Source organism: Littorina saxatilis, linkage group LG4 (assembly GCF_037325665.1).
Source record: "Littorina saxatilis isolate snail1 linkage group LG4, US_GU_Lsax_2.0, whole genome shotgun sequence".
NCBI classification, from domain to species: domain Eukaryota; kingdom Metazoa; phylum Mollusca; class Gastropoda; order Littorinimorpha; family Littorinidae; genus Littorina; species Littorina saxatilis.
In genome coordinates this window covers 67,200,367-67,225,505 of record NC_090248.1, presented here as the reverse complement: position 1 = coordinate 67,225,505, position 25,139 = coordinate 67,200,367, and the positions used below count along the sequence as shown (strand labels likewise).

At 42.1% G+C, this 25,139-nt stretch overlaps 1 protein-coding gene across 1 annotated transcript in view; it reads left to right on the top strand.

The window, feature by feature from the left end:
- LOC138965441 (globin-like) overlaps positions 1 to 25,139 on the top strand; it is a 63,671-nt gene that overhangs the window by 708 nt on the left and 37,824 nt on the right. The window lies entirely within an intron of this gene.

Sequence of the window (25,139 nt, the reverse complement as noted above, 5' to 3'; positions counted from 1 at the left end):
GGGCAAAGCCCCCATACCCCCACGGGGGCTTCGCCCCTCGACCCCACCGGGGGCCTTCTGCGGCCCCCGGACCCCGTGCTTCAACATTTTAGCCCCCTCCTAAAAACGTACTGGTCCGGCCCTGGTATGTGTGTGTGTGTGTGTGTGTGTAGAGCGATTCAGAGTAAACTACTGGACCGATCTTTATGAAATTTTACATGAGAGTTTCTGGGTATGATATCCCCAGACATTTTTTTCATTTTTTCGATATATGTCTTTGATGACGTCATATCCGGATTTTCGTAAAAGTTGAGGCGGCACTGTCACACCCTCATTTTTCAATCAAATTGATTGAAATTTTTGTAAAGCAATCTTCGACGGTGGCTTAAAAATTAATTAATGACTTTTGTCATTAAAAATCTGAAAATTGTAATTAAATTTCTTTTTAATAAAACGATCCAAATTTACGTTCATCTTATTCTTCATCATTTTCTGATTCCAAAAACATATAAATATGTTATATTCGGATTAAAAACAAGCTGTGAAAATTAAAAATATAAAAATTATGATCAAAATTAAATTTCCGAAATCGATTTAAAAACAATTTCATCTTCTTCCTTGTCGGTTCCTGACTCCAAAAACATATAGATATGATATGTTTGGATTAAAAACACGCTCAGAAAGTTAAAACGAAGAGAGGTACAGAAAAGCGTGCTATGCAGCACAGCGAAACCACTACCGCGCTAAACAGGCTCGTCAGTTTCACTGCGTTTTGCACAAGCGGCGGACTACGGTCCTTGTGAAAAACTGCAGTGCGTTCAGTTTCATTCTGTCAGTTCCACAGCTTGACTAAAATGTAGTAATTTCGCCTTACGCGACTTGTTTTATTGTCGTTCTCTTTAGTGGTGTTAACATTGTTTATTTTGTCAGCGTTATACAGGATCTTTATCAGTTTTATGTCCTGCACTTGTGGTGAATGCAGTGGTGATGTGAAAACTCATTGTGCTGTTTTGATGTCTGTTGAGAAATTCCCCATCACTCTCTTCAGAACGAAGTAATTCTTTTTAATACAATTGTCAGCAAATCATAAAGATTTGTTCAATTAAATCGTGTGGAGAATTTTCACAAGAGCTCATATCAAGTTCTTTTCTATCGGTTTTAAAATGACATTGTGTCGTCTCAGTTCTACAAACCGGAATGATTGAATTGAAATTGACCACCATAAGAGCGTATTGCGAAGGGAGAGATCATGTAGTGTACGTGACACACACACAATCTGTTTCAGTCAGAGAAAGCGCACGAACACCACTACGGAATATATCTCTAGTTGCTTCTTCGTATGCATTGAAGAGATACCTTTGTAGTTTGACGTACATGGCGTGTTTACTGGCTTGAAAGAGCTGTAAAAAAGAGAAGAAGAGCAAGAACGCAACAAGAAGAAACAGGAACAGACAAATAAATTAACCCCAAAAAACCCAAAGAAAACACCCCATTAAACCAGTTAACAGAAATAAACAAGGGAAATAAAAAGCCGTTGAAATGTCGTACCCTTACACACGTTGAGGTCTTGTAAACGAGAGAGAGAGAGAGAGAGAGAGAGAGAGAGAGAGAGAGAGAGAGAGAGAGAGAGAGAGAGAGAGAGAGAGAGAGAGAGAGAGAGAGACAGAGAGAGAGAGCGAGAGAGAGAGAGAGAGAGAGACAGAGAGAGAGAGAGAGAGAGAGAGAGAGACAGAGAGAGAGAGAGAGAGAGAGAGAGAGAGAGAGAGAGAGAGAGAGAGAGAGAGAGAGAGTGTTTTACACTACATCGTAAACTTAACGTATGCAAGCCATTTCATTTATGCGGCTGTGGGCTATAGCAGTGTTACAATGTGTACCTGACATCTTGCGTGATTGATGATTTTAAAGCTCAGAAAAGATTTAAATTAGGCAGTAAACCTGAAACATCCTGACTTTGCAAGACGGCCCAGTGAGTAAAAGCAAATAACCGACTTCTCTAGCGTTCCTAGGATAATCAGCACAGCAATTAAACGAAGACACAGACAAAGAAACAAGACACACACACAGACACACACACACACACATTCACTCACACACACACACACACACACACACACACACACACGCATGCATGCATGCACGAACGAACACATGTACGCACGGTCGGCGTGACAGTGCTCACGTGTACAGAACTTGATGACTTAAAATCAGTAAGAAGCCGAAAGTTTGCAACGACCTGTGAAAGAATGCAGCCTATCATTTTCTGTCAAGTCGGTATGTGCAAGTGGTCATGTGTGGATTTGTGAGTGCAATGGTAAAATGCTAGTTTATACAATTTTGTGTACTTATTTTGTTTATACAATTTTGTGTACTTATTTAGTTTATACAATTTTATGTACTTATTTTCGCATCAGGGCGGGGAACGAAGTATTGTTTTGCCTGCCGCAGATAACATACATGTCACATGCGCAGTCACTGACCTGACGCAAATGGGGCAAGGGCGGAAATGTTTAAAAGTTTCTCGCAAAATCTTGAATCACACTTGCTCTCATATTTACATTTAACTTCATATTGATCACCAGTCAGCAACATTTGATTAATGTTCCTGGCAGAGGCATCAGTTTGCTTACATTGATAATTGGAAAGACCCATTTAGATCCTATTTACATTACGTCCTTTTGTTTGTCGTCGTCGTTGTTGTTGTTGTTGTTGTTGTTGTTGTTGTTGTTCAGCATTGGCTTACTGACTTTCGCCCTTAACGTTCTCACGGGGTTCTCAACTTATCAAGGGACACGTGCTGGAGATACACTAAAAACGGCAAAATGTGAAAATAAATCCAAAAACAAAGAGACTGCCAACGTTCCAAAATTCTTTTTATGGTTTCAATAATATATGTTTGTCTGTGCACTTAAAAGACCGCGGGGTCAAAATATATGTGACTTTAACGTATTGTTTTGTCAATTACAAACGTTCCAACAACTTACCTTTCTTGTTTTTTGATTTTGGCAAAATGTGAAGACGAAGAAGGGAATGATGATACGCTTTAAAAGTTACAATAAAAAGCAGTTTCATGGCATCAGCTGCGGTCTGACACTCGCAAGCCCTTGCCTCTCTCACCCAAGATGGGACCTTGTTTGACAGGTTTTTTTTTAAAGGAAAACTTTTTTTGGATATCTTTTTTTATACATGATTAATACAATTTCAGAGTCACAAGTTAAAATCAAAGAATATAATATTGCCGTGAAGTTGGCGACAACGCTTTGTTTACACCTGGCGTCAGCGCGCTCTCGGTATAGCCGAATATACGGCGTGTTTCCTTAAATCTGGGGTATATCCCTTGCCTCAATTTTTTCTCCCTTCACTTTGCCCAGCGTGTGGTTAGAACCAGGCCACATGTTAATCTCTGGCTCCTTTCTTCTCTGCTTTGTCAGCGACAAATGACTTGGACAAATATTGTCTTCCTTTCTGGTCCGATGGAGACACACACGCAACGTAGCCTGGCTCGCATATCAATCGAAACTAACATAACATAAATCGCATCGAAAATCACACAGCCTGAATGAAGTATTGTCGATACTGACCCACACTTCAAGATATACTGCTTTTGGTCTTTAACACACATTTTTTTGTAGTTGGACAAAGACTACGGACATCATATGTTATACAGAGTGTTTGGGGCGGGGATGTAGCTCAGTCGGTAGCGCGCTGGATTTGTATCCAGTTGGCCGCTGTCAGCGTGAGTTCGTCCCCACGTTCGGCGAGAGATTTATTTCTCAGAGTCAACTTCGTGTGCAGACTCTCCTCGGTGTCCGAACACCCCCGTGTGTACACGCAAGCACAAGACCAAGTGCACACGAAAAAGATCCTGTAATCCATGTCAGAGTTCGGTGGTTATAGAAACACGAAAATACCCAGCATGCTTCCTCCGAAAGCGGCGTATGGCTGCCTAAATGGCGGGGCAAAAACGGTCATACACGTAAAAGCCGTGGGAGTTTCAACCCATGAACGAACAAACAAACAAATAATACAGTGTTTGCTGCTTTTGGTCTTTGACCCACATGTTTCGTAGTTGGACAAAGACTACGGACATCATTTGTTATACAGAGTGTGTGCTGCCTATAAATCTCCGTGTTGGACGGACGCGAGGCATTGCTTTCATAACTTTTTCTTTAATGGATGTTTGAGGATGTTTTGCTGAGAAAACAAAACCACCTTTGAAAAAGCTAAATTCGACTGAACTCCCCCATTAAAAAAATAAAGTAGTCTTTGGAAGGCACTTTCACTGACAATCCCGTATTTAACACCTTTGAACGGTCAGTTTAAATAATTTACAAATAGGTAAGACATTAAACTAGATACTTGACACATTCTTTGAGCACACAATTTTATGAGACTGATCAGTTCTTGTGTTTGAGACGGAAAGTTGCTGTGTCTTGCTTTAAAACAATAAATCAGCTTTTGGCCAAACTCAAACCAATCAATAGTCTACCGAAAACCGACTATCGGAACGGCGCAAGATCTTCTGCCTCGCAATTTGAATGAAACTTTTCAAGTCGTAAACGCATCAACTTGGATGAAGCATACTCGTACGGAAATCCAGTTGGAAATCCAGTTGGCAACAAAGAGGGCCAAACATCCAAGACCTGAGAGAAACGACCACGTACCAGACAAATTAAAGAAATAGGTTTTTACGACGAAGAGTCCTTCCGTTGCCTTGGGCTTAGTTGTAGCGATGATCTTGCCTTATTTTTGATGAGAGAAGACGCATGAAAACCGTGCCGACGGCACAGATAATGATATCCAGTGGTTTAGTGACTGGTTAAAAATACACTTTGAACAAAAATAGCTTTTTTTTCTCAAATGTGTTCTTTCTGTCTTTCTTTTTTCTGTTTGGTGTGTGTGTGTGTGTGTGTGTGTGTGTGTGTGTGTGTGTGTGTGTTGTGTGTGTGTGTGTGTGTGTGTGTGTGTGTGTGTGTGTGTGTGTCTGTGTGTGTGTCTGTCTGTGTGTCTGTCTGTGTGTCTGTGTGTGTTTGCACTGACTCGGCCTTCAGTTTTGTTGTTTACTGCTTCTTGCAATCTCTGCTTGAAGACCCTACAAAGGTTTTTTTCTTTCGTCGATCGCAATAAATTAATCTGGGGTTCCGCACAGTTCTTTTACACGACCTGACACAAATGTTTTACACCTGATTGTGTGGCGGTCATGTCTTGGTGGCACGTGTCGTTAAACAAAGAGATAACTTGGTGAACTTGTATGGCCGCGCGGAGAAGGTGAGGGACGGGAAGGAGGTGTTGATGGGGATCGGTGTGTTAATACAATCGTTAACAAAGTAATAGATTTATCACGTGCTCTGTTTATGCCCGCAGTCGTAAAAGTCACACGGCAATGACTGAATGGATCTTTTTGGCAAAAGTCCCAAATGTATTATTAGAGACTATTGCAAGACGAGACGTCTTGAGGCCCTTCAGAGATGGGCCCAAGGGCTCGGCTCTCGTGAGCAGAAAAGGGGTCCTCCACCAACACGTGCACATCATGGACCCAACAGGCTTACGATGTACGAATAAGAGTTTCATGATTGGTCATATATGAAGAGTTACTGGCTGTCTGGAACAGAACGGAGCCTCTTGATTTTCTTTATGGCTTTAGTAGCCTTGAAAACTAGGCTGTCTGGAACAGAACGGAGCCTCTTGATTTTCTTTATGGCTGGAGTAGCCTTGAAAACTAGGCTAAGTACTTCACTTAGTGGTTCTCAACAAGTGTGCTTTCCATTGAACGTGTCCAAAGTCCTCACCTTGAAACCCTGAAAGTAGACTACAACAACATGCGTAGTATGGTGTACCATATGATCTGCTTGTTTTTTTGTCATGAAAAGTCCATAAAATGATTGGCCGACTTTTGGCTTTGCCTTTCTTTGGAATAATATTGAAGAACAGAAAAGGTTCTTCTATATCGGAAGCTTGATACTAAACGCAGCACACAACCTATTCACAGTTAGTCATGATATTTAAAATTACAGCAACAACAACATCAACATCAACAACAACAACACCAACAACACTTTATGAAAAGTAATATGATCTTGGTGTGTCTTTGTGATCGAACACAAAATCAAATATGTTCCTGTATTGCACTGTGTGGTTCTTCTATCGGAGGATTTTCATATTAACATTGGCCTGTGCCAATGTGAACCCGATCAAAACATAGTTATCTTCCCCCACCCACCGACTGACTATTAGGGTTTAACGTCCTCTTAGACCAACTGGTCTATATTGGGACAGGTATTGGTAATACGTTGAAGATATGGTGTGATACTTTGATTCGAACAAGCCCGCTGTGGCTGTCTTCTTCGACACACCACCATTGGGTTTGTCTCGTCAAAGTATCGAAATACGACCATGATAATTGGAGACGAGAGATGATGCATGCGTGTCTTCGTGTTTTCCAAGCCCTGAGACTCTCGCTGTGAACGTCGGATCTTTTTCGTGCACATGTGTGCACACGGGGGTGTTCGGACACCGAAGAGAGTCTGCACAAAGTTGACTCCGAGAAATAAATCTCTCGCCGAACGTGGGGATCGAACCCACGCTGATAGCGACCAACTGGCTACAAAGCCAGCGCGCTACCAACTGAGCTACGTCCCCGCCCCCAAACCCTCCCACAATAACAACCCTTTCACAATCCCACACATGCTTTCTCGTCTTCTCTGGAAGAAACGAACCCCTTCCCCTCTGCATTTGACTTTTTAATACAAACACATATCCACTATTAAGCGTTGGTAATGTGTCAGCATTTGTAGTAGGGGTAGCAGGAGATTCTTATCAGTATCGATACGCACAAACATTGACACTGGGGACCTTTCCCCACGTAACCTCGTAAGATTTAAAGGCACAGCCCTTCCAGTGCAAACAGTTCTGCTCACTGTCTTAGAGCTGTTCACGAGGTAACGCTATCTCTCCACTTAGAGCTGTTCACGAGGTAACGCTATCTCTCCACTTAGAGCTGTTCACGCGGTAACGCTATCCCTCCACGTAGAGCTTTTCACGAGGTAACGCTATCCCTCCACGTAGAGCTGTTCACGAGGTAACGCTATCTCTCCACTTAGAGCTGTTCACGAGGTAACGCTATCTCTCCACTTAGAGCTGTTCACGAGGTAACGCTATCTCTCCACTTAGAGCTGTTCACGAGGTAACGCTATCTCTCCACTTAGAGCTGTTCAAGAGGTAACGCTATCTCTCCACTTAGAGCTGTTCACGAGGTAACGCTATCTCTCCACTTAGAGCTGTTCACGAGGTAACGCTATCTCTCCACTTAGAGCTGTTCAAGAGGTAACGCTATCTCTCCACTTAGAGCTGTTCACGAGGTAACGCTATCTCTCCACTTAGAGCTGTTCACGAGGTAACGCTATCTCTCCACTTAGAGCTGTTCACCGCTATTCCTCCACGTAGAGCTTTTCACGAGGTAACACTATCTCTCCACTTAGAGCTGTTCACGAGGTAACGCTATCTCTCCACTTAGAGCTGTTCACGATGTAACGCTATCTCTCCACTTTGAGCTGTTCACGAGGTAACGCTATCTCTCCACTTAGAGCTGTTCACGAGGTAACGCTATCTCTTCACTTAGAGCTGTTCACGAGGTAACGCTATCTCTCCACTTAGAGCTGTTCACGAGGTAACGCTATCTCTCCACTTAGAGCTGTTCACGAGGTAACGCTATCTCTCCACTTAGAGCTGTTCACGAGGTAACGCTATCTCTCCACTTAGAGCTGTTGACGAGGTAACGCTATCTCTCCACTTAGAGCTGTTCACGAGGTAACACTATCTCTCCACTTAGAGCTGTTCACGAGGTAACGCTATCTCTCCACTTAGAGCTGTTGACGAGGTAACGCTATCTCTCCACTTAGAGCTGTTCACGAGGTAACGCTATCTCTCCACTTAGAGCTGTTCACGAGGTAACGCTATCTCTCCACTTAGAGCTGTTGACGAGGTAACGCTATCTCTCCACTTAGAGCTGTTGACGAGGTAACGCTATCTCTCCATTTAGAGCTGTTGACGAGGTAACGCTATCTCTCCACTTAGAGCTGTTGACGAGGTAACGCTATCTCTCCACTTAGAGCTGTTGACGAGGTAACGCTATCTCTCCACTTAGAGCTGTTGGCGAGGTAACGCTATCTCTCCACTTAGAGCTGTTGACGAGGTAACGCTATCTCTCCACTTAGAGCTGTTGACGAGGTAACGCTATCTCTCCATTTAGACACATTCCAAAGATCAACACCCTGGCTGCTTGCTGTGCAGAGTGAATCATTTGTGATGAATTAATTTTAAAGATTTACACTGGTGGCTTTTTAAAAAAATGAAGAAAAATCCTACTCTTCACAAAAACGTTGAGGCTGTTGGATTTTTCGGTATGTGTCGAAATGGAAGACTGGTTTTATCCTACAAGCTCCTGTGTTTTACCCCATGTAAACATGTGGGCAGATCTGAGAAAGTCAGCAGAACAGGGGTTTTTACGAGAAGGGGTTTGGTTTTAAGAGACAGAGACGACGGTGAATCGAATCGTTTGAACGGGAAGGGGTTTGGTTTTAAGAGACAGAGACGACGGTGAATCGAATCGTTTGAACGAGAAGGGGTTTGGTTTTAAGAGACAGAGACGGCGGTGAATCGAATCGTTTGAACGGGAAGGGGTTTGGTTTTAAGAGACAGAGACCGCGGTGAATCGAATCGTTTGAACGGGAAGGGGTTTGGTTTTAAGAGACAGAGACGACGGTGAATCGAATCGTTTGAACGGGAAGGGGTTTGGTTTTAAGAGACAGAGACGACGGTGAATCGAATCGTTTGAACGGGAAGGGGTTTGGTTTTAAGAGACAGAGACGGCGGTGAATCGAATCGTTTGAACGGGAAGGGGTTTGGTTTTAAGAGACAGAGACGACGGTGAATCGAATCGTTTGAACGGGAAGGGGTTTGGTTTTAAGAGACAGAGACGGCGGTGAATCGAATCGTTTGAACGGGAAGGGGTTTGGTTTTAAGAGACAGAGACGGCGGTGAATCGAATCGTTTGAACGGGAAGGGGTTTGGTTTTAAGAGACAGAGACGGCGGTGAATCGAATCGTTTGAACGGGAAGGGGTTTGGTTTTAAGAGACAGAGACGACGGTGAATCGAATCGTTTGAACGGGAAGGGGTTTGGTTTTAAGAGACAGAGACGACGGTGAATCGAATCGTTTGAACGGGAAGGAATATGCATGTACGTGGCCTGTCCCTGAAGAAACCCAAGTTAAGTGCAGGCTGTGAGCAAAGGAAAACAAGAAATTAACATGGGTCAATGTATAATCCATATGGGTCAATGTATAATCCATATGGGTCAATGTATAATCCATATGGGTCAATGTATAATCCACATGGGTCAATGTATAATCCACATGGGTCAATGTATAATCCACATGGGTCAATGTATAATCCACATGGGTCAATGTATAATCCACATGGGTCAATGTATAATCCATATGGGTCAATGTATAATCCATATGGGTCAATGTATAATCCATATGGGTCAATGTATAATCCACATGGGTCAATGTATAATCCACATGGGTCAATGTATAATCCACATGGGTCAATGTATAATCCACATGGGTCAATGTATAATCCACATGGGTCAATGTATAATCCACATGGGTCAATGTATAATCCATATGGGTCAATGTATAATCCATATGGGTCAATGTATAATCCATATGGGTCAATGTATAATCCATATGGGTCAATGTATAATCAACATGGGTCAATGTATAATCCACATGGGTCAATGTATAATCCATATGGGTCAATGTATAATCCATATGGGTCAATTTATAATCCATATGGGTCAATGTATAAGCGAATCGGTCAGCGAACAATGAGCAAGGTGCACTCTGCATGAAGAAGGGCCGAGAGGGGGTTTGACATCAGGCACGTGCTGCATGAGTTGGCCGGTGTCGTCTGCACGCGAGGGACTGTGTCTTTAACGTGTCCATGACAGGACGGAGAAATAAGAGAGGGGTGACCTGTCATAAGATATAATGTATAAGCAAGTCAGTCAGCAGGGAGCACTCTGTCTTAAGGGGGGTTGACATGAAGCACGTGCAGGTGTCGTCTGCATGGGAAGGACTGTGCCTTTAACGTGTCCCTGAAAGGACGGAGGAGAGAAAGACAGCGGGGAGCCTGTCATAAGATAAGGGTGAATGTATGAGCCAATCAGTCAGCAGGGAGCACTCTCACTGAAGAAGGGCCGAGAGGGGGTTGACATACACCACGTGCTGCAGGAGATGGGCACTCGGCGCGTCGCGGACACCGCACGGTCAACACTCGTGACGTCAATGGAACAAGGGCTTCTTGGGCCCGCGCCAACACACAGCTGAGACTCCTTGCCTTCCTCGTAGCGTGGGAGTCCGATATTTCTCTGTCTATCTCGGTCGTTCTCTGTCTGTCTGTCTTGTCTGTCTCTTTCTCACGCACGCACTCACTTAGACCCGCACCCATTCACACACAAACAAACACGCACACACGCGCACTTACACACACAAGCGCGCGCACGCTCGCACGCCACACAGACATACAGACAACACACACACACACAAGCGCGCGCACGCTCGCACGCCACACACACACGCACACGGCACACGCACACACACACACACACACACACACACTCATGTTATTTCTTATTTCTTATTTCACTTATTAATTTCATCCCCCCCACCCCCACTTCTTTAATCCCCCGTCTCCCTTGGTTTGTATATATATGGGTCTGTGGCCTTCGTACACACATTCTGGGTTTTGCGTTCTCACTCTCTTGACTGTGCGGTAAAAGTGATCGCTGAGACTCTTATGGCTGACGATCAACAGGTGTTTAACTCTCGAGTCGTGCATTTATATACACGTTAACGATTGAAGATCAACAGGTGTTAACCTCTCGAGTCGTGCATTTATATACACGTTAAAGAGATCGTCATTCCCGGTCATTATCACGGCCACAGACCTCGCAAGGCTTCCACAGGGAATAATAACATCATTTTACTCGCACACTTACCGAAAATGAATAGCGTGGTTGCATTCTTGGTACAGCGGGAATTTTTGCTGAAACTGATAATTTCGCACTGGCATTGAATGACGTAGGTATCACTTATGAAATTAGTTCAACAACGAAAAGTACAAGAAGCCGCCAGACTGTTCACTTTTGGCATTGGTTCTGATCCAGTTGAAGGATGCCCTTACCCAGCATGCAAGCCTGTACCGACCTCAGACGGTCACACTGATCGCGCATACACAAGAAAGAATGTTTATTCCCCCCTCTGCTTCTTTACCTCTGTAAACTTGTAGGGGTAGTTATTTTTCGATAATGACCCAGCAACCAAACAAATAACGACCCAGCAACAGCCTGAATCCTCGATAGTGCAATGGGTTGAGAAGCTGTTCTGTTTCGGTACTACTTTTTGCGACTGAAAAGTTCCGAACGCTCTAATGTACGAAGTATACATCTCTGGAGCAAACAATACAAACATACCGCATTTAAATTAACAACTACAGGCCTGAACACATGAATCTCCATATAAAATCCATGAGTTCGGTTGTTTTCTGAATCTAGATCAGACGTTCATCACAAGCAATTTCCCAAGGCAAGTAACTCATACTTTGTCTAGCGACAAGAGTAGTTCCCCTTCTTTTCACTCAGTTTCTTCGACAACAGACTGCAATCCGACGGTCAGTTTTCAACAATATTTCATTTAATAAACAGATCACACGCAACCAAATGCACACATCTCATCAATTTAAACAACATAAAGCGGTTTCATACACTATTTTCCCCAGAAAACTTAACTTCATACAGTTTTTAACGTTGGAACACGGGTGCAAAAGTTCGTCTGCTAGTCCCATTTGACGAAAGAACATTATCCTAACCGATACCAAAACATATACAGAACACACAATATCTGCCTTTGCCGCCACAGCAGAATAACAGCATATCTGTGTACTTGATTTTAGCCCAAAATAGGAAAACTGACAAGAAGTGTTAACAAAATGGAATGATTTGCACGGAACTATACAACCGCGCATTAATCGATCGCCTGCGCAGGTTGACTGGTTGAGAGAATAGGATTCGATCAAACTTTCGCAAAAAAACTCCTCTTTTCTTTGAATAACTGAAGAAAGGAGGAATAAAGAGGTTACACACCTCGTCTCAGTGATTATAAAAAATAATGGTCTCAGTTCGCGGTCATGAAAAAGCTCGCTAAAGCTCGCATTTTTCATGATCCGCTAACTTCGACCATTATTTTTAATAATCACTGAGACTCGGCATGTAACCTCTACATATTCAACGCGGCTGGTGCAATTTTAAAGGGATAGGCTATGTTTCGAAAATTCCGTATTCATCATGGTCGCTAGAAAAGTTATGAAATTTGAATCAATTTTCGGAACATACCAGGCGTTTTTGATTTTCAAAATAAACCTAAACAACAAAATGTGGGTGAGATGAACAAAGAATTCTGTACTAACCAATACAAGGACAGCACTCACATTAACAAAGTTGAAACACAAAGAATTCTGTACTAACCAATACAAGGACAGCACTCACATTAACAAAGTTGAAACACAAAGAATTCTGTTCTAACCAATACAAGGACAGCACTCACATTAACAAAGTTGAAACACAAAGAATTCTGTACTAACCAATACAAGGACAGCACTCACATTAACAAAGTTGAAACACAAAGAATTCTGTACTAACCAATACAAGGACAGCACTCACATTAACAAAGTTGAAACACAAAGAATTCTGTACTAACCAATACAAGGACAGCACTCACATTAACAAAGTTGAAACACAAAAGAATTCTGTACTAACCAATACAAGGACAGCACTCACATTAACAAAGTTGAAAAATAAAGGAATTCTGTACTAAACCAATACAAGGACAGCACGCACACTATTAACAAAGTCAAACTTTCGCCTATGGAGGCTTCTACGGGACCACACACAAACAAATACAAAGGAAAACAAAAAGAAAAAGCAGCACAAACCAAACCAAATAAAATAAAGCTGAACCTACTTCAACCGCAATTGCTAGCACCTTCACATAATGTTTTTCCACAGTTCTCAGTGGGAGACTTGGAATTCCTAGGCGGCCTCTGAGTTGCTTGTTCCTTCGTGTCAAGTAGCTTGTACTCATATCGGGTCGTCTCTTTACACAGAACGCAGCTAATTGAAATGCAAATGGCGTAAGTGTTTCTGTCTCTGTAAGAATGACGTGACACTGTGACAATTATAAAGCGACGGAGTTGAAAAATATCATGAATGATGGAACGAGAAGAAAAAAGGATGCATAATTAAGAATGACAACAATAGACAGGTACCACGATGAAGGCATTTGGAATGAAGGTGGCAGTACTACCGAATAAAAAGCACGGTTTTATGTTGACTGTGTTTCCCAAAGTATCATTCTATTTCCATAAAATCTGGTCACAAATCATGTCATGCATTAAATATCAAGAAGAAATCTGAAATAAACAATAACTGCAAGGGTTTGTGCATGAACATTAAATATTAAAGAAGAAGAAACCATTCTAAGCACTGAAGTCCCAATTTTACAGGTTATGAACACATGAGGGAAATACAACAGACACATCTCTCAGTAAAACTACAGAATTGTGTTAACGACAACTTCCATAGATCTGTGTAAAAGTGTTTAAGTTACCTCACAGCCACAAGTAGTCGGTTGTTGTTTTTAACATCCCTTACATAAGCGGGATAGCAGCAACAAACAAAGCTATGACCAGAGGCAAAGGCTTCAAGACTCGCGTGTAAAAACAACCCATCCACCAAACTACCGTAACTAAATGGTAAACTAGGGAGACACTGTTTTCCCCCGACAGCAGGATTTGTCTTGTTTGCTGTAAATTGTCTGTTTTGCAATATTAAGACGTCGCAAGACATTGTGGGATGTCCAGAATGGCGCTGTTGAAAAAACATTCTGCTGGAATATATTTTTCATTCACATGATTTAGCAAGAGAAAAGCTCAAACAGTTTGAAGCTGATCATGCTGTTCTATACAGGTCTTGTCCTTATTAATTTAAAAGCAAATGTGGTGCATCTGAGGTGTTTAGTTTCTGAAATGTCATCAAATGTCAACATTTGACACACACGCATACACACTCACACGCACGCACATACACACACACACACACACACACACACACACACGTACACACACACACACGTACACACACACACACACACACACACACACACACGTACACAATGCATTGTTTCACATATATGAACCAAAACCTGGACATTGCAAACCTTTATTGTCAAAAATACGAAACTCGGCTGACAACGGCTTCTGCGCAAATGTGTCCAAGTGCCTCTCGACCAGCGATAAGGTAACGGTACTCCTGGAGTGTTATGCTGGCATTTTTTACTTTGGAGTGGTTAAGCCAATTCGACGTCGTGTGTGGTGATACTCCGCGGCTCTGGAGCTACCCCGGGTGTCCGATAAAAGCATTGCTTCCCCCGAACACGTTGTAGACAATTGAAAACGGGAGGAAGGGTTCGGCCAAGGTCAAGTGGCGAATCAGTCAGCTGTCAGAGTGAGAAGAAAGGTTGTTTGAAATATTGACGTTTCTTTTTTTTTTGTCTTCGGCAGTCGACCCAGTTTAGCAGTTCTACTTTAATGACGACCTCTTGGCCTATTCCAAAGTTTAAAAAGTGTTGTTTTTGTTGTTGTTGTTGTTGTTTAGCAGTTCTACTTTAATGACGACCTTTTGGCCTATTGCAAAGTTTAAAAAGTCACGTAAGGCGAAAATACAGTCGAACTCACAGAATGAAACTGAACGCATTGCATTTTTTCCGCAAGACCGTACACTCGTAGCATCGTCTGTCCACCGCTCGTGGCAAAGGCAGTGAAATTAACAATCCAGAAAAGCGCGGTAGCGGTTGCGCTGAGGAGGATAGCACGCTTTTCTATATCTCTATTCTCTATGAAAAAAACGTCTGGGGATATCATACCCAGGAACTCTCATGAAAAATTTCATAAAGATCGGTCCAGTAGTTTACTCTGAATCGCTCTACACACACACACACACACACACACACACACACACCACGACCCTCGTCTCGATTCCCCCCTTTTTGAGTCACTTGAGAAAAAGTGACTCTATGTAATCGGTCAGTGTTAGTCTGTCCGGCCGGCCGGCCGGCCGTCCCGCCGGCCGGCCGGCCGTCCGTAGACACCACCTTAACGTTGGACTTTTCTCGGAAACTATCAAAGCGATCGGGCTCATATTTTGTTTAGTCGTGACCTCCAATGACCTCTACACTTTAACGATGGTTTCGTTGACCTTTGACCTTTTTCAAGGTCACAGGTTCAAGGTCACAGGTCAGCGTCAAAGGAAAAATTAGACATTTTATATCTTTGACAAAGTTTATCGGATGTGATTGAAACTTTGTAGGATTATTCTTTACATCAAAGTATTTACATCTGTAGCCTTTTACGAACGTTATCAGAAAAACAAGGGAGATAACTAGCCTTTTCTGTTCGGCAACACACAACTTAACGTTGGGCTTTTCTCGGAAACTATAAAAGTGACCGGGCTCAAATTTTATGTGAACGTGACTCATTGTGTTGTGAATAGCAATTTCTTCCTGTCCATCTGATGCCTCATATAATATTCAGAACTGCGAAAGTGACTCGATCGAGCGTTTGCTCTTCTTGTTGTTAAAACATTTAGTCAAAACTTGACTAAATGTGAAAAGTTGTTGTTGTTGTTGTTGTTGTTGTTGTTGTTGTTGTTGTTAAATTGTGCTGATTGTTATGGACGTCAAGTTTCTTCTAAGGTAGGTTTTTGGCCTTAGGGTTCCCCAAAATTACAGACATCACTGATTCAAAACGAGATCGCCTCTTTGGGGTAGATGTCTAAATTACATGATGGGCCTAGAATGCGCGTGCAGCCCTAATTGATCAATCACTAATTAAGACACACATCTAGGGCACACTTGAGTAACTTCAATACGACGATTTATAAACTATACCGACGTTATTCTTTGTTTGGGTAGTTTTTCATCTTCTTTTTCTTCCCTGAACTACTTCCTTCCTTCATGAAGAGTACACGCTGGAGACGGCTTCCCTGAACTACTTCCTTCCTTCATGAAGAGTACACGCTGGAGACGGCTTCCCTGAACTACTTCCTTCCTTCATGAAGAGTACACGCTGGAGACGGCTTCGGAGGCACCTAACGGAATACCCAAGAATACTTCAGTTCCTTCACTGTTCAAGCAGAAGGATGTTGCACCTTTCAGCCAGGCGGAGTACCAGTTTGAGAAAACGATTGTTTGCTTGGTCACATTAAAGTGATATCTAAGGAATTAACAGCCTATTATCGGACGAACACGGAACAACTCCAGTTAGAATTTACGACCACGGACGACAACTCGGAGGTCCGGCTCGCCAGGAGTGGTCATTGCTTTGAACGGCCGGGCTCGGCCACAGGAGTGCTTGGGAGATAATATAAGACCGCATATAATGTCTTTTAATATTCTAAAATAATCGCCGTTTCTTGAGTGGTTCTGGGGAGAAAAGTTTGAAGTGTTTTTGCGGTAATAGTTTTGACAGCCATGTCCTCCCGCAGGAGTGCTTGTAAGGCCCCCCCAAAAAATAGCCTGTTTCCCGACCGACCCTATTTTTTCGCGCGACCCTAGACTGGCATTTAGGGGAAAAAAATTTTTTACTTTTTTTTAAGAAGTCTGTTTTTTGGCAAAATAACTTAAAAATACGTTTATTTTGAAAAAAAAAAATCCCGACCTACCGACCCTATTTTGTTTGCCTATGTTACCGTAAACAGACTTTTTTTTGTTTTTTTTGCCTAAGATAATATAAGACTTCGTAACATGTCATTATTCCCATACACTCGCCTTTGATGTATGTTTTATGGAAGAAGTCTGAACTATTTTCAGTGGTCATTATTTTGTATGACAAGATCTGATGTGCACGAGAAAGCTACCAACCGGATGGGAACCAGCCGCAAGGTCGGATTGGTTGAAACCACAAAGTAAACCTCAGTTTCAACCAATGCGACCCTGCGGCTGGCTCCCAAACACTCCCAACCAGTAAGGTTGGTAACTTCCTCGTGCACAGTAGCCCAGGGCTTATCTTTGGAGTGCTTGGAAGATAATAATATAAAACGTGGTCAATGTCTGTCCAATGTTTTTAGTGATGATTGTTCTGGGCGACTGGGTCCTGCTACAGGAGTGTTTCGAGGCTAATGCCCCCTAACAATATGGCTTGATCCCAAATCAATTGCCCTCGATGTATACTGTTTATTTCAAGGGAGCAGCTTGGATATATATCTTTCCGCCATCCGTGTTTCGGTATAGTTTATGTAGTTTTTACGGAGAGACAGCATAAATGCTTATGAGATAGTGTAAGACTGTGTAAAATATCCACATTCTAAATTAATCGCCTTTGGCGAATACTGTTTATTTTAAGTGAGCAGCTTGGATAGATTCTAATCTCACGATCCATGTTCCTGAATGTTCCTCAGTGTGTGTGTGTGTGTGTGTGTGTGTGTGTTTACGGAATCAAAACTGGAGTGTTTCTTTGGCAGAAAAGATGATGTAAAATGTCTTCACAACGAAACAATCACCTTTGATGTGAACTGTTTATTTCACGAGAGCGGCTTTGATTCCTTCCATACTGACGATCCGTGTTTCTGTACTGAGATTTAATGTAGTTCATAGGGAGTCAAAGCAGGAGTGCTTATGAGGTAGTGTAAAATGCTTCATTCTGAAACAATCGCTTTTGCCGTATATATGATGCTGTAGATATGTGTGTGCGTGCGGGATGGGAGGTGCGCAACTCAGTGTATAATCTCATGTCCATGTCTTCGCAAGGTCAATGATGTTTATGCAGAGTCACAGCAGGAAATACTCAACACTGTTTAAATGTAGCACTTTTTCCTCTAACGGGATGTCCCACTGCATGGGGAGTTCCCAGTTGGTGTCTATCTGATGGGCCTCGAAATAGCGGCGAGTCCCTATACTCGACACCGTAGATATAATCAGTGTTAACTCTCCTGGGGATTGTTTATAGGCTAATTTTAAACGCCCCCGCGTGGTCTATATCGGCTCTATCGTAAACGAATGTGGCTTAAGATTTTTTTTATCATCCATCGCATTCTTCACTGACAGGGGTATTTTAGTTAGTGTGCTCTGATGACGTCATATCCGGCTCAGTTTTTGTGATTGTTGAGGCGGCACTGTCACGCCCTCATTTTGTAACCAAATTGATTGAAATTTTGGTCAAGAAATGTTTGCCTCAGTCCGGACTTTGGTATTGCATTTCAGATCAGAAGTTTAAAAATTATTTAATTAGTTTGCTCATTAAAGTTGTCATTAAAACAGATTTTTCACTTACAGATTAAAAACTCATTGCATTGTATTACTCGTTTTCTCCTGAATTCAAAAATATATAGATATGTTATGTTTACTTAAAGGTGGTCGTCTACATTTTTGCTTTTTTACATTTAGTCAAGTTATGACTAAATGTTTTAAAATCGAGGGGGGAATCGAGACGAGGGTCGTGGTGTATGTGTGTGTGTGTGTGTGTGTGTGTGTGTGTGTGTGTGTGTGCGCGTGTGTGTGCGTGCGTGCGTGTGTGTAGAGCGATTCAGACCAAACTACTGGACCGATCTTTATGAAATTTTCCATGAGAGTTCCTGGGATTGATATCCCCGAACGTTTTTTCGTTTTTTTGATAAATGTCTTTGATGACGTCATATCCGGCTTTTCGTGAAAGTTGAGGCGGCACTGTCACGCTCTCATTTTTCAACCAAATTGGTTGCAATTTTCGTCAAGTAGTCTTCGACGAAGCCCGGACTTCGGTATTGCATTTCAGCTTGGTGGCTTAAAAATTAATTAATGACTTTGGTCATTAAAAATCTGAAAATTGTAAAAAAAATTTTTTTTTTATAAAACGATCCAAATTTACGTTTATCTTATTCTCCATCATTTTCTGATTCCAAAAACATATAAATATGTTATATTTAGATTAAAAACAAGCTCTGAAAGTTAAAAATATAAAAATTATTATCAAAATTAAATTGTCGAAATCAATTTAAAAACACTTTCAACTTATTCCCTGTCGGTTCCTGATTCCAAAAACATATAGATATGATATGTTTGGATTAAAAACACGCTCAGGAAGTTAAAACGAAGAGAGGTACAGAAAAGCGTGCTATCCTTCTCAGCGCAACTACTAAACCGCTCTTCTTGTCAATTTCACTGCCTTTGCCATGAGCGGTGGACTGACGATGCTACGAGTATACGGTCTTGCTGAAAAATTGCATTGCGTTCCGTTTCATTCTGTGAGTTCGACAGCTACTTGACTAAATGTTGTATTTTCGCCTTACGCGACTTGTTTCAATAATCTTATGGTTATATTTCGATACAAAATTATGTCAAATGATGAATGAACCATGGGGAAAAAAGTTATAGAAAAAAATATATGTAAAAAAAGATTTTATTTTTGGGTAGCGTGACTCACGCTTCCAATATTTTGTTTTCTGTTTGCTGAGAACATGTGCTTTGCCTAAAAATACTGACCAATCAAATTCATGTCACTATGCTTATAGCCACGCCCAAACAAGTGCAGTTTGACACTGGAGCGCTGTCCACGCTTTTTTTTTAAACGCACGAAATGCACGGGATTTGAGAGGAGTTTTGCGCTTGGCATTTTTCAAATAAGGTTATCCTACTATGAGTACATGTGCCAATAATGAATTTTCAAACGGCTACACTGGCTTCGTCTTTCCTGATCGAAAGGGGGTGTATTGTTGATATTTGTAGATAATAGACTCTGCATTTTAATGGTCAAATGGCGATTTCGGTATAAAGATGTAGACAAGGACCTTTAAAACACGCGCTCATGATTAAAGAAAATAGGTCGATTATAATGTTCGCATGCTTCGCGGAGACGAGCGTGACCCGTCTGAATGTAATCTCGGCGATGACTGGTTTTTGGTGTTGATCTCTTAGTTTGATGCCTACAATTTGACTAAATGTTTTTATATCGCTTCACGCGACTTGTGTTTTGTTAACGAGTTCAAAGCCCGATGAACCAAAGGCCGGAGAAAACCCATGTGACGCTCGTGAAAGCTTGCGAAAGTAATGAACATTTACGGTCACCCTTGTGATAAGTTAAGAATCCGGAAATTTGTTTTACAAGAAAGCTTACCGTTTTCATTGTCGTAATGACACAGACAGACGGAGCGTGGGGAGAAGGAAGCACACTAAGTTTATCTATGATACGACGGATTACCGTTTACTTAAAGGCACAGTAAGCTTCCCGTAAACCATCACAGATACGGTCAGGCTTTTACACACAGTACAAACACCCTTTCATTTAAACACTCACCGATTGAGAACATCCTAGGTGGCCTCCGAAAAGAGCGAACAATTTTCAAAGAATTTATTTTTGCGTGGTTTATCTTACCCCTGAGCCATCGTGAACCCGTGTGATCCAGTTTCCCTTTTTCACAATGTAGTCGTCAGTTACTTATTTGAATGCGACTATTTACAATAGCACGTTTTTATGCACGAAACAAACGGCTGTGGTTCACAAGAACTCTAGCGATGGCTTTTGACTGTTGAGAGGAACGGCGATATGCACTGATAAACCGGCGCCGTCTGCTACGACCCTTGCGTGACGCTGCTTCCGGGCTTTTCTTTTTTCAAACTTTCACAACTTCGAATTGTACTGATCTTGTCTTGATGAAAAAAGAATTCTTTTATGATTAAAGAATGTTTGTGTAACAAGCTGTCAATTTATTATTTAGATTTTAAAAGTTAGGTCTTTACCATCTAGCGCAAAAACGCACCACGGTCCAAAAACATTTTGATAATCACCGATTCACGGCTATCGCCAGTTTACATCGCTAGAATGAGACCCGAAGGGAAGTAACTCATGTTTGACCTGAGTTCAGGATGGGTCCAAAAAGTGTTCGAGACAATCTGCAAAATTAATTCTTTAAAAATTGCTCGCTCTTTACGTAGGGCACCTAGGATGTTCCCGTTTGGTGAGCGTTCAAATGGAATGGTGTTTGTACTGTGTGTAAAAGCCTGACAGTATCTGTGATGGTTTAGGGGAGGCTTACTGTCCGGGCGTGAATTCCGGTCTTCATAACAGCCGTCCAGCACCAAAACGAGGCGCCATTGCTGTTGAGGCCAAGTCCACGAAAATAAATTCTTTGAAAATAACTCACGCTCGACAGAAAGCAGCCAGGATGTTCCCGTTCGGTGAGCGTTCAAATGGAAGTATGCTTGTACTATATGTAGACGCTCGGGGAGCTCTGTGATGGTTTACGGGAGGCTTACTGTGCCTTTCAACCAACATGTTATACACTTTATGTGGTATAGTTGACACCCCCCCTAACACACACACACACATACACATACACACACACATACACACACACACACACACACATTCAGCCCGGCCTCCTTTTAGACCTTCAAAAGTCTGAGAAAATCAGGTCGAGGTAAATTAACAAACATTACGAACAGGAAATCTGAAAAGGTGGAGACTTAAAATTGATCCACTGTATAGGTTTTTCAAAAATTACAGAAAAATCAACAGTTCAACATACAATCACAACTAAATGAGGTGATGACGGTAGAGTAATAGTATGTCCATTTAATACTCCCCAAAACGGTACTGCTTCACTCAAACTTGATGTCGTGTCGGAGAACAACCTCTATAAATCTGGATAAGGATCTTTCAGCCGTTGGTGGAACAAGAAAGAATACACCGAAACTTAGCAAAGAGTGTCAACCTTTCCCTAATTCTAAAAAGAACAACTGAGTTCGAACATTTATTTACACACAAAAAGTTGTATTCTCAAGTTTAAAAAGTGAAACGTACTGCAAGCAAAAAGCTTAAATCTGAAGTTAACCTCTACAAAAAGATGCAAGCTGGAAGGCTAAATGCACAGTACCGAAACCGGAATTGCGAACTGTAAGCGCCCTTCATTATGCCTAATCACGCCCCTCGTTTGAAAGGTTAACCTTTGTAGCGATTAGTATAATTTCACTTTTAACAGCTCAAAATGACAGCATCAGTGCTGTCAGATTCTACCGAAAGTCTAACTATCCATAGTCCCGGGCCCTGTCACGACAACGTGACGCCAGTCTGGCAGTCAACTCGAGTCTGTCGCTATGATTGGTCGCTTCCTGTGTACTCTTCAAGACTGGGATACTAGCAGGCGCATGCCATACCATGCAGCAAAACTGAATGCAAGTGGCTTTAGACAATACAGTACAATACAATACAATACAATACAATACAATACAATACAATGCAATGCAATGCAATTCACTTCAATACAATACAAAACTATGCAATACAATACAACACAATACATTACAATACAATAAAATAGAATACAATACAATACAGTATAGCCGGTACAGTACACTACAGTACTTTACAGCACAGTACAGTACAAGTGTGTTGACTGTTAGGTAGGCACCAGCAAACATAAATGTAATCCACTTGAAAACAGATAATAACGCTAGGTTGTATCAAGTAGTAGAATTTATCGGATCATGCAACCTACAACCAAAGAGCTTGCCCTACGAAAATACGCAGGGGAAGCTCTTTGCTATAACGTCGTATGCAGTGCATGGGAAGTAGCATTCAAACTCAAATTAGAAATAGGACTTGCTCTGTTTTTATGCTATCCATGAAAGAAAAACACCCTGTGACAATCATGTGACAGTACGACGTTACACGCAACAGCACAAATGCAGCAGGTGCAAACCAGAGATTGATCGCATATATCATTATTTCATGCGACTAGTGTATGTTGCACTCAACTTTGCTGACAGGTCTAACTTACGCCTAATCAAGCATATGACAGAAATAGCCTATATATACCCTTGAAGACAATAGAATACGAGCCTTGTACAGAACACGATGTTGAACTCGAACTCAGCTGCAAAACCGCGAATCAAAGATAGTTGCACTCAGTTCCGTGCGTTTGCTGAATGTAGGCAACTGCATTCAACTTTACAAATGCTTGAAGCATATGACAAAAAAACAGGTCCCTAATTGACCACTGATGTCAATGAGGACAATAAATGTTAATCATTTTTATTCAGCTTTACAAACATTGTGTATGGCACAGCATTGAGGATTATTGGCACCAACAGCCCGCTGGAGAGAAGGGTAAAACTTCCAAAGGCTCAGTTACTCTGCTTGTCATCGGTGTCATGCATACTGAGCGAATCTCCACTAACCCTACCCTACTGAGCGAATCTCCACTAACCCTACCCTACTGAGCGAATCTCCACTAACCCTACCCTACTGAGCGAATCTCCACTAACCCTACCCTACTGAGCGAATCTCCACTAACCCTACCCTACTGAGGGAATGCATACTAACAGAATCCATGCTTAGTGTAACCAAACTGAGCGAAAGCCTACTGTGCGAATCCCTACTTACCGAATTCCTCCTCACCGATTCCTACCGAAAGGACGCTAAATGTGCGAAAGCTTATTCAGTTCAGAGAAATGTTCCCTCTTTATCTTCACCGCGCTGGCAGCAAAACCCCTCACGCGGAGGTGTTTTCAGACAGGCCAGACACAGGTTGTATTGAGCGAATGCAAACTGAACGAAGACCTTCTGGGCGAAAAAAACCCACCCGTGTGTGTGTCATAGTGTCATAGTGTCATAGTGTCAGCTTTACTGACTGGTGTTTCTCACCCTAATCATGACTGTGACAGATGTCGCCTATATCCCGAAGCCGAAGGCAATAAACTACAAACCTTGGACCTACTCCACATCCGTGTAACTTTTTTTTTACACTCACCTGCCCTCATTTTGTAGCTAGGGTGCAACGAATATAGGCCACAAACCGGGCAACGGCGGATATCGAAATTTAATTATGCGCCTCCATCGGCCAAGGCCGAGATAAGACGGCGCTAAAACTCCTGATCACAAGGATTATTGGCACCAACAGGATTTAGGCTAGGAGGGTGGTCTATGTTAGCTCGCAACAACGCACTTTGTTGGGGGGAAAAGGAGGCTTATAGGCCAGCGGAAATCTGTTATTAACACTCTTTCGGGCAAGAGAGTGTCACCGACTTTCATTGGGGTGTGGGTATTGGAATAGATGTGTAAATGATAAGTTCGTGTTTTGCCAGCACAAAGCAATTACCATTAATAGTGTCCTCAGAATGTTTAAAGTGCCTCAGTGTGATAACTGACTGATAAAGAATCAGTAGTTTCAGTTTAGCACAATGCTAGTTAAAATGATACACATGTATTTGAATACAGTGGACCCCCCATTTTAAGACTTCTCCTTTTTAAGACCTTGATCTTTTAGATTTCCTGTTCATAACATCATTAAATTTACCCCCATTTTAAGACTCCCCCCATTTTAAGACTCCCTCCATTTTAAGACTCCCTCCATTTTAAGACTCCCTCCATTTTAAGACCTGATTTTCTCATAATGTTGGGGGTTTCACTGTGTACAGACATGATGATAAAGATCTAACATGTACTTATGCAATATGCAAGAACAGACCAGTACTACCTTCTATATCGAGAATCATACCCAAGGCTTGTTATGGGGGCCAGGAGGCCCCCATTTATACGGATAGTTTTGATGGGGGCCATGGGCAGCGCCATTTTGTTGTGAAATACGTCATCAGTTTGTGTATACAGGAAGTTGTGACATCCGTCACCCTATGGGAGGGGTGAAGGCAACATTGTTCATCAGTAAAAAGTTGTGAAATCCGTCACCCTATGGGAGGGGTGAAGGCAAAATTGGTCATCACTGAGTTTGTGTAACACAGGAAGTTGTGAAATACGTCACCCTTGGGGAGGGGTGATGGCTAAATATACCCTCGTGGAAAATGTGCAATCCACACGATTAACTGCATAATGAGCAGTTAAAACGGTTTATGCTAAAAACAAAGTGCAAATGTAAAAGCATGTGTGGATTATTACACCCCCGGTATAGGGGTGTGTATAGGATTCGGTCGATGTGTTTGTTTGTTTGTGTGTTTGTGTTCGCATATAGATCTCAAGAATGAACGGACCGATCGTCACCAAACTTGGTGAACAGGTGCTATAC